The 14,062-nt window shown below is 45.1% G+C and overlaps 1 long non-coding RNA gene across 1 annotated transcript; it reads left to right on the forward strand.

Annotated features, from left to right (window-relative positions):
- The first annotated feature begins 576 nt into the window (after positions 1-576).
- Positions 577-13,336, forward strand: LOC130272510 (uncharacterized). Its single transcript, XR_008843583.1, has 3 exons — positions 577-705; positions 8,199-8,301; positions 12,795-13,336. It is a non-coding gene; the product is annotated as an uncharacterized LOC130272510 (long non-coding RNA).
- Positions 13,337-14,062: the final 726 nt, after the last annotated feature.

The raw sequence follows: 14,062 nt of genomic DNA on the forward strand, positions 1-14,062 counted from the left end.
ACAGGAGTTCTTGGTGAGTCCACCAGGCACTTTTCTTTAACGTTGCAGGAACCTAGAAAATAACAATGGTGCTTCACCTAAACAAAGTTAGTCTCTCGACTGAATAGCAAAGATATCACACACGTTCTTCAGCCTGGGAATTTTCCATCCCAGCCTCGCCTATCAGACTGCTTCCTAGGCTGGGACATATAACAGGGACCATGGGACTGTGCCCCCTCCAAAGGACTAACACGAGTGTTCCAATTCACCCTGGACAATGTGGACTCGGTTATGGTAGGTCTCACAGTGACTACCATTTGGACAGCAGCAGCTTGCGCCAATGTGTTGGTGCCTGTTGGGCCGGCCAAACCTCCTCCTCAGCAGGAGTAGGCCGAGGCAGTTTAGTTGGTGCCCGGTGAGTTAGCCAAACCTCCTCAACACCAGGAGTAGGCCTGGGCACATCTGTACTGGACACTGTTGCTCCTCAACTTGGGGTGTACTTGGAAGCGGTGACAGCTTTGACAGGCACTCAGGTAACCTTGGCTGCCGGCCGGAAGTGAGTCAGCGGTGCAGCGCTGACTTCCGCTCCCCCAGCAACTAGGGGTGGATTTTTACAGTTCCACTTTGGATTCGATACAGCAACATGGTTTCCACGCATAGCGGCGGGACGTTGACCAGCGCGGGACATTTTTGCGTGCTTCTCCAGCACATCTTTAACCCTTTCAGGTACAGGTATTACTTTGTTATGTAGCATAACTTTGGACCTGATTTTACACATGGTCAGCACAGTTCTTGGACAATTCACAATGGCAGATAACATACTTTTCTTCACCTCCCCCTTTATTTCACAAGCGCCTCGGAATAAACACTTTTCACTGATAAAGTCCCGTACACTTTCTGGCGCAATTTCTTTTCGCATCTGCGTGCAAATTTTTGTCAATACAGGACACAGTTCAGACTGGGGGCAGGGTACTTTTTGCATGAGGAACACACCCGTATCCTGTTCGAGACGCCAAAAGTTGTGGTGAGGGTGTGATGAGGGCAGAGGGAATTACCCTAGGGGCAGATGGCTTTAACCCTCTGTAATGCCAGGGCGTGGTTTATCCTCCACACCATGGGGGCAAATAATGACTCCGACGCCAAGTTACGGAACAACGGCAGCTTTACTGAGTCAGACAGATATAACTATATATATAGTCTATACAGCTTGGCTAGGTCTAAAGAGGTAAACAGTGACTTCAGAGATCACAGGGCTTGCTGGGACTTATGGTGAACTGGGACAATTTGATACAGGGCCAAGCTGACTTGAGACAGACTTGACTTGGACTGACTTGACTGAGACTGACTATGACAAACTTTACCCCGTTTGTAGCTTACCAGGTTTTGACTTGGACCTGGGGGGTAGTGGACTTGGATCTGTGGCTGCCTGGTAGACTTTAGACCTCTTTAGGACACCAGACACACACCTAGGACTTGACCTCACTGCAACTCAGCACTAAAGGGAGCATTAGAGACTGAGGAAGCTCATATGGGGGAGACTCAGGAGGAGTCCCATAGGTCATCCTGTAGGTCACATGGTCACTGGTACCTACCTTAGTTACACTCACATGACAAGGGGTCACAGAATGGAGTCTGCTGGACAGGGCAGCTAGGGTACAGGGGTGCAACTCCTGTACTGGGCCACCTCAATAGTTCAACAGCTATCTCTACTGATACCTCTATACACAGGAACATTGGGCTTGGCTGACCATGCCCTGAATGAAGAGAAGAGGGGTAGGTTGCTGCGGAGACTTATCTCTCCAAGAACAAAAGGATCATGCAGCTGAAAAAAGCTCAATGCTCAGCCATATTTACCATTCTTAAAGGGCTTATCTGGGCTTCAGAATTTGATGGTCCTCGGGATAGGTCATCAATATTTGACCAACGTGGGTTATTGCATAAAGAACAAAAATGTTGCCATTTTAAAGGTTGTTTTGTGGTAGCCACGGGAGTGCTAGGAAAATACCTTAACAGTTTGTGACACCAGAGCACCGTTATCCTATACACAGTCCAAGGTTGGAGACAGCTTCTCCTGGGCCAGACAATGGGGAGTAAATGAACACATGGACGTCAGGTTATGGATAACTGTCTTTACTTAGCAGAGTGCAGATGGTAATACACGGACAGTATGGTGCAGAGTGAGAGGATGCAGCGTAACCCCTTAAGAGCCCTGTTGCCCTGCTGGGACTTGTGGTGCTTTCACCCAAAAAATTGATACTGACTTGAGAGAATTGCAGATTGATCCTGGTAGCTAGGGTTCTGTCAAGGTCCTGTAGCTTGAACCGTGCAGGTGATCCTTGCAGAATGACTGGATAAGATAGATTTGATCTGGGTCTTCCCTCAGAGCAGGGGTCTCAAACTGGTGGCCCTCCAGATTTTGCAAAACTTCAACTCCCAGCATTCCCGACAGCCATTAGCTGCAGCAAATAGCTGTCTGGGCATGTCCAGGCATTCTGGAAGTTTTGCAACATCTGGAGGGCCGCCAGTTTGAGACCCTTGCCTTAGAGCTCCTCCACACAACTCACACCTTTACCACACTTGTGCTCAGGCTTAGCACTGGGGCTAGACTCAACTGGGGTAACTCCTCTCCCCACTTCTCTATATAGCTAGGAATTTAGGGGTTCCCATTGACAGGCAGGGTCACAAGGGGTGCACTGCTCTTTTCTTAAAGGTACCAAAACACTCATAAATAGCATACATAGAAATAACATAAAATGATTGTAAACATATATTAACTCTTGGCAAAGTGCTGAGACATAATAAACACAGCAAGTCCTTCAGTGGACCCAACACCTGTGCTGCCGGTCTGTCCAAGGTAGTCCGAAGTTACAGGACAACCTTTGGTGCTGGGACACCATAATTCTTAAAGGAGCTCCCTGTGGTACAAAAACTTTCCCCTATCCTAAGGATAGGGGAAAAGTGTCAAATTGCTGGGCCCCGTCTCAGCACGAAGAGGCAGCACCACCAATAGGCGGGGCAGAACGGGGAACCGAAGGGGACCGAACGCCGACGTCCACTTACCCGTCTGGAGGCAGCGTGCGACGGTGATCAGCGGGCGGTGACGGAGATCGGCGGGCGCCGACGTCGTGCGGCAGAAGAGGACGGCTCCCAGGATCCTACGGAAGCCGGTAAGTTGCCTAGCAACATCTGGAGGGCTACAGTCGTCTCTAACCTGTAGCCCTCCAGATGTTGCAAAGCTACAACTCCCAACATGCCCAGACAGCTGTTTGCTGTTTGGGCATGCTGGAATATGTAGTTTTGCAACAGCTGGAGGACTGCAGTTTGAGACCACTATATAGTGGTCTCTAAACCGTATCCCTCCAGATCTTGCAAAACTACAACTCCTAGCATGCCCAAACACTTCATTGCTGTCTGGACATGCTGGGATTTGTAGTTTTGCAACATCTGGAGGGTCACAGTTTGGAAATCACTGGGCAGTGGTCTATAAAATGTAGCCCTCCAGATGTTGCAAAACTGCAAATCCCAGCATGCCCAAACAGCAAACAGCTGTCTTGGCATGCTGGGAGTTGTAGTTGCGTACCTCCAGCTATTGCATAACTACATCTCCCAGCATGCCCTTCGGCGATCAGTACATGCTGGGAGTTGTAGTTTTGTAACAGCTGGAGGCACACTGGTTGAAAATGCTGAGTTAGGTAAGAGAACCTAACTGAAGGTTTTCCAACCAGTGTGCCTCCAGCTGTTGCAAAAGTACATCTCCCAGCATACACGGTCTGTCAGTACATGCTGGGAGTTGTAGTTTTGAAACAGCTGGAGGTTGCGGGAAACTCACCGTAACCCGCCAGTGCGAGTGTACCCTAAAAACACTACACTACACTAACAAATAATAAAGGGTAAAACACTACATATACACCCCCTTACACTGCCCCCCCAATAAAAATGAAAAACGTATTGTATGGCAGTGTTTCCAAAACGGAGCCTCCAGCTGTTGCAAAACAACAACTCCCAGCATTTCTGGACAGCCACTGACTGTCCAGGCATGCTGGGAATTTAGCAACAGCTGGAGGCACCCTGTTTGGGAATCACTGGCGTAGAATACACCTATGTCCACCCCTATGCAATCTGTAATTTAGTCCTCAAATGCGCATGGCGCTCTCCCACTTCAGAGCCCTGTCGTATTTCAAGGAAACAGTTTAGGGCCACATATGGGGCATTTCCGTACTCGGGAGAAATTGCACTTAAAATTTTGGGGGGGCTTTTTCTCCTTTTACCCCTTATGAAAAGGAAAAGGTGGGGGCTAACCCAGCCTGTTAGTGTAAAAAAAAAAAAATCTTACACTAACATGCTGGTGTTGCCCCATACTTTTTATTTTCACAAGCAGTAAAAGGAAAAAAAGACCCCCAAAATTTGTAACGCAATTTCTCCTGAGTACGGAAATACCCCATATGTGGGCGTAAAATGCTCTGCGGGCGAACAACAAGGCTCAGGAGTGAGAGCGCACCATGTACATTTGAGGCCTAAATTGGTGATTTACACAGGGGTGGCTGATTTTACAGCGGTTCTGACATAAACGCAAAAACATAAATACCCACATGTGACCCCATTTTGGAAACTACACCCCTCACGGAATGTGACAAGGGGGTATAGTGAGCCTTAACACCCCACAGGTGTTTGACGAATTTTCATAAAATTTGGATGGAAAAATGAAAAAAAAAGTTTTCACTAAAATGCTGGTGTTACCCAAAATTTTTCATTTTCACAAGGGAAAATAGGAAAAAAGCCCCCCAAAATTTGTAACCCCATTTCTTCTGAGTAAAAAATTGCCCCATATGTGGATATAAAGTGCTCTGCTGGCACACTACAATGCTCAGAAGAGAAGGAGCGCCATTGGGATTTTGAAGAGAAAATTTGTCCGGAATTGAAGGCCACGTGTGTTTACAAAGCCCCCATAGTGCCAGAACAATGGACCCCCCGCCTCACATGTGACTCCATTTTGGAAACTACACCCCTCATGTAATGTATTAAGGGGTGCAGTGAGCATTTACACCCCACAGGTGTCTGACAGATTTTTGGAACAGTGGTCCGTGAAAATGAAAAATTAAATTTTTCATTTGCACAGCCCACTGTTCCAAAGATCTGTCAAACACCAGTGGGGTGTAAATACTCACTGCACCCCTTATTAAATTCTGTGAGGGGTGTAGTTTTCAAAATGGGGTCACATGTGGGGAAGGGTCCACTGCTCTGGCACCACGGAGGGCTTTGTAAACGCACATGGCCCCTGACTACCATTCCAAACGAATTTGCTTTCCAAAAGCTCAATGGCGCTCCTTCTCTCCTGAGCATTGTAGGGTGCCAGCAGAGCATTTTATATCCTAACATTGGGTATTTCCATACTCAGAAGAGATGGGGTTACAAATTTTGGGGGCCATTTTCTCCCATTACCTTTTGTAAAAAATTTAAATTTGGGGAAAAAATTGCATTTTTTTTTCCATTTACACATCCGATTTTAACGAAAAGTCGTCAAACACCTGTGAGGTGTTAAGGCTCACTGGACACCTTGTTACGTGCCTTGAGGGGTGTAGTTTCCAAAATGGTATGCCATGTGGGTGTTTTCTGCTGTTCTGGCACCATAGGGGCTTCCTAAATGTGACATGCCCCCCAAAAACCATTTCTGCAAAATTCCCTCTCCAAAATCCCATTGTTGCTCCTTCCCTTCTGAGTCCTCTACTGCGCCCTCTGAACACTTGACATACACATATGAGGAATTTCCTTAATCAAGAGAAATTGGGTTACAAATTTTGGGGGGCTTTTTCTCCTATTACCACTTGTACAAATTAAAAAACTGGGTCTACAAGAACATGCGAGTGTAAAAAATGACGATTTTGAATTTTCTCCTTCACTTTGCTGCTATTCCTGCAAAACACCTAAAGGGTTAACAAACTTACTTAATGTAATTTTGGATACTTTAAGGGGTGCAGTTTCTATAATGTGCTCATATGTAGGGTATTTCTAATTTGAAGACCCTTCAAATCCACTTCAAAACTGAACTGGTCCCTGAAAAATTCCAATTTTGAAAATGTGAAAAATTGGAAAATAGCTGCTGAACTTTGAAGCCCTCTGATGTCCTCCAAAAGTAAAAACTCGTCAACTTTATGATGCAAACATAAAGTAGACATATTGTATATGTGAATCAATATATAATTTATTTGGAATGTCTATTTTCCTTACAAGCAGAGAGCTTCAAAGTTAGAAAAATGCAAAATTTTAAATTTTTCCATCAAATTTTTGAATTTTTCACCAAGAAATGATGCAAGTATCGACAAAAATTTACCACTACCATAAAGTAGAATATGTCACGAAAAAACATTCTTGGAATCAAATTTATAAATAAAAGCATCCCAGATTTATTAATGCTTAAAGGTGTACTCCGGTGCGCACTTTTTTCCTTTTATCCCGTCCGGGCTGCAAAATAAAAGAAAACACACTCTCTCTTACCTGCCAACGAGCCCCCGGAGCTCCGGTACACACCTGGGCTGTATTCTTCTTACTTCCTGTTAGCCCGACACATCACACGGAGCTTCAGCCTATCACCGGCCACAACGATGTCCCGCCTCGGCCGGTGATAGGCTGAAGCTCCGTGTGACGTGCCGGGCTAACAGGAAGTAAGAAGAATACAGCCCGGGGACCGAACACCTGTACCGGAGTGAACCGGAGCACCGGGGGCTCGTTGGCAGGTAAGAGAAAGTGTGTTTTCTTTTATTTTGCAGCCCGGACGGGATAAAAGGAAAAAAAGTGCCCGTCAAAGTACTCCTTTAAAGTGACAGTGGTCAGATTTGCAAAAAATGCTCCGGTCCTTAGGGTCATAATGGGCTCTGTCCCCAAGGGGTTAAAGCCAAAAAAGCCACAAAAAAGTTCATCTGAAGAAGGTCTTTGGGTAGATTCTCGTGCAGCAGGTTTGTTTCAGAAATTTCCGTGACTTTCTCATCCATCTTGCACAAATCCAAACGCTACTGAAACAACCCCATTCACATGTATGGAACTGATTTTTAGTTGCAGAAATGTCTGCAACATCAGTGTGGTGTATGCCTATTCCCTTTACGCTCCATGAACTAATGAGACCACCTAGTATGACCCTTATTTGAGAAGTTACATTTTTCCAGTCCTTGACACCACTGGACTGCAAGTTATCGCAGTCTGAATCTGTCATCCTCATGGCTGACATCTCCCAATTACTAAATTCACCTCGAGAGATTAAATATCACATAGAGATACATCTGGTACTCACCAGTAACCTCTGCCATAAGCCAGGGCACATCTCCTCCACTAAATCTTAGAAGGATGTGGTGCTTTCATTTCTTAACCCTTTAATGGTGCAGCCAATTTGCGTTAATGTATTTTCATTTTCTTTCTTCCTCCTTTCCTTCTAATAGTCAAAATGTTTTTAATTTTTCATCTAAAGACCCATATGAGGGCTTGTTCTTTGCAGGTCCAATTGTACTTAAAGGACATCTGTAGTGCAATATGCAGGAAGTGCAGTTTTGTCCCCAGCAGAAACCCGCGGCAGACACCCTCCCTCTCTCTATGGGGTACAAGGAGGGGGCGTGTCAGCCACCGTGTCATGTGGGGACAGAACGCCCCTTTTCCAGCATACTGCCGTGGTCCCGTCCAGGAGATCGCGGGGGGCCCCAGTGCTCGAACCCCCCGAGATCTATAACTTATCCCCTATATTTTGGATATGGGATAAGTTATATTGCACTACAGATGTCCTTTAATCTACTGTAATTTGGAATTCTTCGGGTTTTTTTGCCATTCGCCGAGCAGTAAAACCCACATGTTATCTGTAATCTTCAGTCAGTATGAGTACAATGATATCCAATATATGAAGCATTTATTTTATTAATTAAATTTAAAAAAGTTTATCTTTAAAAAAATAAACAAATGAATGTACCTAAAATCGCCAAATCTGGGCTCCCTATAATTGTTTTTTTTTTTTTTTTTTTTTTGTCTAGATTGGACATTCTGAGTGCTTTTTATAAATTTTTCTCTGACACATTATGTGACTGAAAATCACCAATGCTGGCTTATCTTTATTTTTTTATTTTTTTTATGCTGTTGAATATGCAGGATCAAGTATATTTCTATAGTTTGTACAATTCCATACCCACGGATACCAATAATTTTTTTTTTTCTTAATTTATTTTCTTCTTTTTTACTCTTCCTAGGGGGCCTGTATGAGCAATGAGTGACAACCCTTAGCCCCTAATTGGCTGAAGGGTGGACATGGGCCATCTTACCAGCTTTCCAAAGTTCAGATAAGGATTTTAGGTAAACACAGTTAACCCCTTAAACTTACATCAGAAGACAAATAAAGAAAATAAGTGCATGTAATTTATTAATACAGGAGTTTTGCCAGTGAAATGCCCACCCTGATTGGTCGGATCTTCCAGCCATTCACACGAGCCGCGGATCCGGATTGTTTCTGGCACTGTATGTTGAGTACGGTTTCAAGTTACAATATATGTTGAAAATTATTGTAACCTGAGGCCATTAAAATCACTGTACGCAGACATTCTGCAGATTAAGTTACACTTTGTTGCCATCTAATTATGTTGTTAAAAAAGATCTCTTTATAGTTTACTTAGCCCCATAGTTCAACATGACAGAATGTTCTAGAGGAAGGGAGGAGCTAGTTGAATGAGTTGCTGTTGAGTATAGTTGAGTTATAGAATTAGAATAACATCTAGCCATTGTTACAGAGGCCTACCTAGGATCACATGGGAGCCGCATACTTTCAGTAGAGTATTGTGGAGAATCCAAAGGAGCAACTTCACTCCATTCTGAAGCATCTAACATTCCTTCTTCAATGTTTGCAGCCTTTGAAACATCACTTTCCTGTAAGGAAAAGCTTCACAGGGATCTTGTAGCTCTTCTGCTACCTGAAAAAGCTTTTTGATGGGACCAGTACTTTGTGGCTGCCATGTTATGTTTCAGTTAAATTGTACCTGTCGTCAACAAAAACCTTTTATATAATGTAGATAATACCATTATATGTATAATTGTAATATATATTGGTTAAAAAATTTGAATATTTTTGTCCCTGCAGCTATTGCCTGCGTGTCTCTGTGAGGAGTCCAAATACAAGAGGTGACTGTGGACAAGCAGGGCTCTGTATACTGAGGACAAGCAGGGCTCTGTATACTGAGAACAAGCAGGGCTCTGTATACTGAGGACAAGCAGGGCTCTGTACACTGAGGACAAGCAGGGGTCTGTACACTGAGGACAAGCAGGGCTCTGTACACTGAGGACAATCAGGGCTCTGAACACTGAGGACAAGCAGGGCTCTGTACACTGAGGACAAGAAGGGGTCTGTACACTGAGGACAAGCAGGGCTCTGTCCACTGTGGACAAGCAGGGCTCTGTACACTGAGGACAAGAAGGGGTCTGTACACTGAGGACAAGCAGGGCTCTGTACACTGAGGACAAGCAGGGCTCTGTACACTGAGGACAAGCAGGGCTCTTTACACTGAGGACAAGCAGGGCTCTGTACACTGAGGATAAGCAGGGCTCTGTACACTGAGGACAAGCAGGGCTCTGTACACTGAGGACAAGCAGGGCTCTGTACACTGAGGACAAGCAGGGCTCTTTGCAGTGAGGACAAGCAGGGCTCTGCACACTGGGGACAAGCAGGGCTCTGCACACTGAGGACAAGCAGGGCTCTGTACACTGAGGACAAGCAGGGCTCTGTACACTGAGGACAAGCAGGGCTCTGTGCAGTGAGGACAAGCAGGGCTCTGTGCACTGAGGACAAGCAGGGATCTGTACACTGAGGACAAGCAGGACTCTGTGCACTGAGGACAAGCAGGGCTCTGTACACTGAGGACAAGCAGGGCTCTGTGCAGTGAGTACAAGCAGGGCTCTCTACACTGAGGACAAGCAGGGCTCTGTACACTGAGGACAAGCAGGGTTCTGTACACTGGGGACAAGCAGGGTTCTGTACACTGGGGACAAGCAGGGCTCTGCACACTGAGGACAAGCAGAGCTCTGTACACTGAGGACAAGCAGAGCTCTGTACACTGAGGACAAGCAAGGCTCTGTACACTCAGGACAAGCAGGGCTCTGTACACTGAGGACAAGCAGGGCTCTGAGCACTGCTGGTCCACCCACACTTCCTGTATTTGGACTCCTCATAGAGACACACATCCAATGTATACAACAAATATACATATAATGAGATTGTAGTGACCACTGGTGTATGGAAGGACCACGGGTGTAGCGGTGTGAGTGGTGGGATCAGATGGTATTAACCCCGGGGGCAAGATGGTATTAACCCCTAGTGTTCGTGACGCCAGTGTGGTTTTTGGGTTCCGGAACACCACACACCCGGCTTCCCCGCTATCCCAGTTGCTAGTAGTGAAATAAGAGTCCACAACCAGTTATGGTCAAATGGAGGCTTTACTGAGTATAAGACAGATGGTATTATCTTCACAGCTAAGGCCAGATTTCCCAGAGAGGTGGCCACGACCCAGAAGGACCTCACAGCTTGCTGGACCAATATACTTGTAATTAACTTGACTTGAGATTGGACTTGACTTGACTATATGCAGGATTTGACTATTTGCAGTGACAGCAGACATAGATTTGGGACTTACTGGAATGGCTGTCGCTTTTGGGGTCTTCCAGATGCGGATCACTTGCACTGAGATCTCTGGTGTTAACTGTTCCTTAGCAAAGATCATAAGAGAGTGAATTGTAATGGCCGCCCCTTTATATAGTGGGGGCTGGACTAAAGCCCATTGGTCAAGCTGCGGGTCATAATTTAAGCTGGTGTTCTCTGGGAAAACATGTGACAACAAATCATGTGACTGCATAACTTAACATGTGACAATCTCACAGGTCCTTGAGACCTCCCACAGCATCTCTGCTCTATCTATACATGTCTGTCTAGGCATTAAAGTGATATACACAACATTATGGAACAACAGGGGGAGACCTTGCAGAGGAGCCCCCAGGTCACTGAGGGTCTCAACCTGGCAGGGCCTAAAGGTAGTACAGGACCATGTCCTGTACTGGCACATTACAGTATTATCTACATTATATAAAAAGTTCAAGACCTGCATCCTGCTATTAGAAACTGCAGCTCAATCTCAGTGAGTACTACACTTTTGCGCAAGGCACCCACTGAGATATATATTATAACATAAACATTGTCATTCAGGCACGAGAGAACTAGCATTAGACTCAGTATGGCACGCTGCATGGGTTAACCCTTCAACTGCCTTTACCACCTGTACCTTTGAGAACTGTTTCAAAGAGTCTGTACTTCCATGTTGGGGATGAAGTTGAGTTGTTTAGTAAAGAAACCCATTTGCATTGCACTCCTCAACTCCCTGGCGCTTCATCTGTACCTTACATCAGCAAGGGCACCCCAACTACTAGGATGCTGTACCAGGGTTTGCCCCAGAGAAAACATCCACCAACATATGTGAAGCCCCATTATTTCTATGCCAACCTAACAAGAATAGGAACTGCCCTTCAAACTGTACTGTGACATCACAGGGCCTGTCTACCGCATTTGCACGTCCCCAGCTGCCTTTTCAGTTTACAGTCTCCTCTGGGTCACTGTAGTAGGATGGGGGTGATTGTGCTGAACTTCAGGGAATGGGGGCACCTACTGAAACCCCTGCCCTGGGTACCAGTAGAGCTTGTTCTATCCCTGACTTCCACCATTATGTGGTGCCACTGGTGTTGTATGGAAATACCTGATCATTTTGTGACGCCATGGCACCGTTAGCCTATATAGAGTCCGAGGTTGGAGACAGCTTCTCCTGGGCCAGACACGGGAAGTAAAGAAACACACAAACATCAGGTTATGGATAACTGTCTTTACTGAGCAGGGTGCAGGGTGCAGATGGTATTACACTGACAGTGTGGTGAAGAGTGAGAGGATGCAGGGTAACCCCTTGGAAGCCCTGTTGCCTTGCTGGGACTTGTGGTGCTTTCACCCAATAAATTGATACTGACTTTAGAGAATTGATCCTGGTAGCTAGGGTTCTGTAAAGGTCCTGTAGCTTTCCCTGCCAAGGCATGAACTTCCACCGTGTGGGTGATCCTTGCAGAATGACCGGATAAGATAGATTTGTTCTGGGCCTTCCCTTAGAGCTTCTCCACACACCTCACACCTTTACCACACTTGTGCTCTACTCTCAACAGTGACTAGCACAGGACTGGAGCAACTCCTCCCCCCCACTACACTTTATGGCCAAGAATTTAGGGGTTCCCATTGGTAGGCAGGGTCACATGGGTTGTACTGCTCCTCTCTTAAAGGTACAATAACACATATAAATAACATATAGAGAAATAACATGATAATTAAAAAAATATATTATCTTTTGGTAAACTGCGAAAACTTAATAGAAACCATAATCAGTCCCTCAGTGGGCCCAACACCTGTGCTGCAGGTCTGCCAGAGGAAGTCCAAAGCCACAGGATAGCCTTTGGTGCTGGGACACCACAATTACAGTATTGGAAAAAAAAAAACTGCCCAGAGCTGTTCATAATGGAGATGGACAGTCCTGACATTATTATGTAACTATTTCCAATAAAACCTTTTAATTTTATTGTCTTCTAAATTACATTTCAATTAAACTGAAACGCGTTATGCGACGGATGTAGAAATAAAAAAAAAGTATATTTTCACTGCAAGTAAATTATGCAGTCTTGGTCTCCAATTTAGAATTCAATTTCGGTAATAGTGATAAAGCCTTTGCTTTAAGCCTCAGAAGCAATTTGTCTAATGTGATGGTTTCTGTCTAATGTAGGTGATCACTATCGGAGAGATTACAGAAGTTCCAGGCTGTATGCAAAATGGAGGATTGAAGTGCGGCCGCTCGGTCTGACACGGATTGCATGGAGCCTGCCAATGTCCACTTCCATTAAAATGATATAAAAAAAATGCACTTGCCGAAGATCTCTCCCGGGAGCACGATATGAAGAAAGATTTAGCAAATCAACTTTACAGTACTGACCTAAATAGACAATAACAGATGTTCCAATATTTATGGATGCTGACTTTTACAATAAATCGTATTACACTTACCTTTGGCAGCTGTCTACAAGATTAAGGCCCAAAACAGACAAAGGCCTGAATTTGGAAAGAGTGTCTTATTTCAAGCATCTGGTGCTCGGCTGACTGCTCCCACTGTTCCCGGCTGTGAGAGGACGTGATGTGTATTACAGGAGAAATATCCAGCTATAAATCTACCGTCTAAAGGTTTCTTGGACAAATGTGACCCATTGGTTTGCACTTGTGGAAGAATAAGAGGCTCGGTTTCCCTCAAAACATATGTCCACAAATCACAAATTCCATCAATATGCACAGAAAGTTGAGTAATTCTGCAAATATATTATGTTACTTATCTTGTCCTCATCAAGCACTGAAGCCTGTGTTAAAGTCTGAGCTTCAGAGCTGAACTCTCCCAACATTTCCTTCTGGCTCTTGTGACTTGGGTCATGTAGTGTTATTATCAGGCACATATGATTTAGGAAAAACATATTGGGGGAAATATATATATATATATATATATATATATATATATATATATTGAACTCTTAAGGACCACAGGTTTTTCCATTTTTGCAGACAGTATGTACCTGGCAGACAGTAATGGACATGCTTAGGAAGGTTCTGCGCTTGTCTTGGGCTAAATGGCTATGCTGTGAGATTACCATAACACTGTGGCTAGGTTTCTGTGAACTGGTATTTCCTGTTTTCAGTTTTCTTGTTTGCCTACAAACCCCATGATAGCATTTTCCTCCTCCCCACACATCAGCCACCCCACCTATTGAAACATAAATGAGCTGCTGACCTGTGGTCTTCAATCAGGGTGCCTATAGCTGTTGCATTAGTTGCAGATTGATCCCTCCACCCATTGAAGCAGACAGGCTCCCTGTCATCAGCTGACTAGTGATGTCAGGTCTCGGCCGCTGTCACGATGCCGGCTGGCAGGTAGTGGACCCTCTGTGCCAGAGAGGGATTGGCGTGGACCGTGCTAGTGGACCGGTTCTAAGCCACTACTGGTTTTCACCA

The sequence above is a fragment of the Hyla sarda genome, chromosome 5 (genome assembly GCF_029499605.1).
Source record: "Hyla sarda isolate aHylSar1 chromosome 5, aHylSar1.hap1, whole genome shotgun sequence".
Lineage (NCBI taxonomy): Eukaryota > Metazoa > Chordata > Amphibia > Anura > Hylidae > Hyla > Hyla sarda.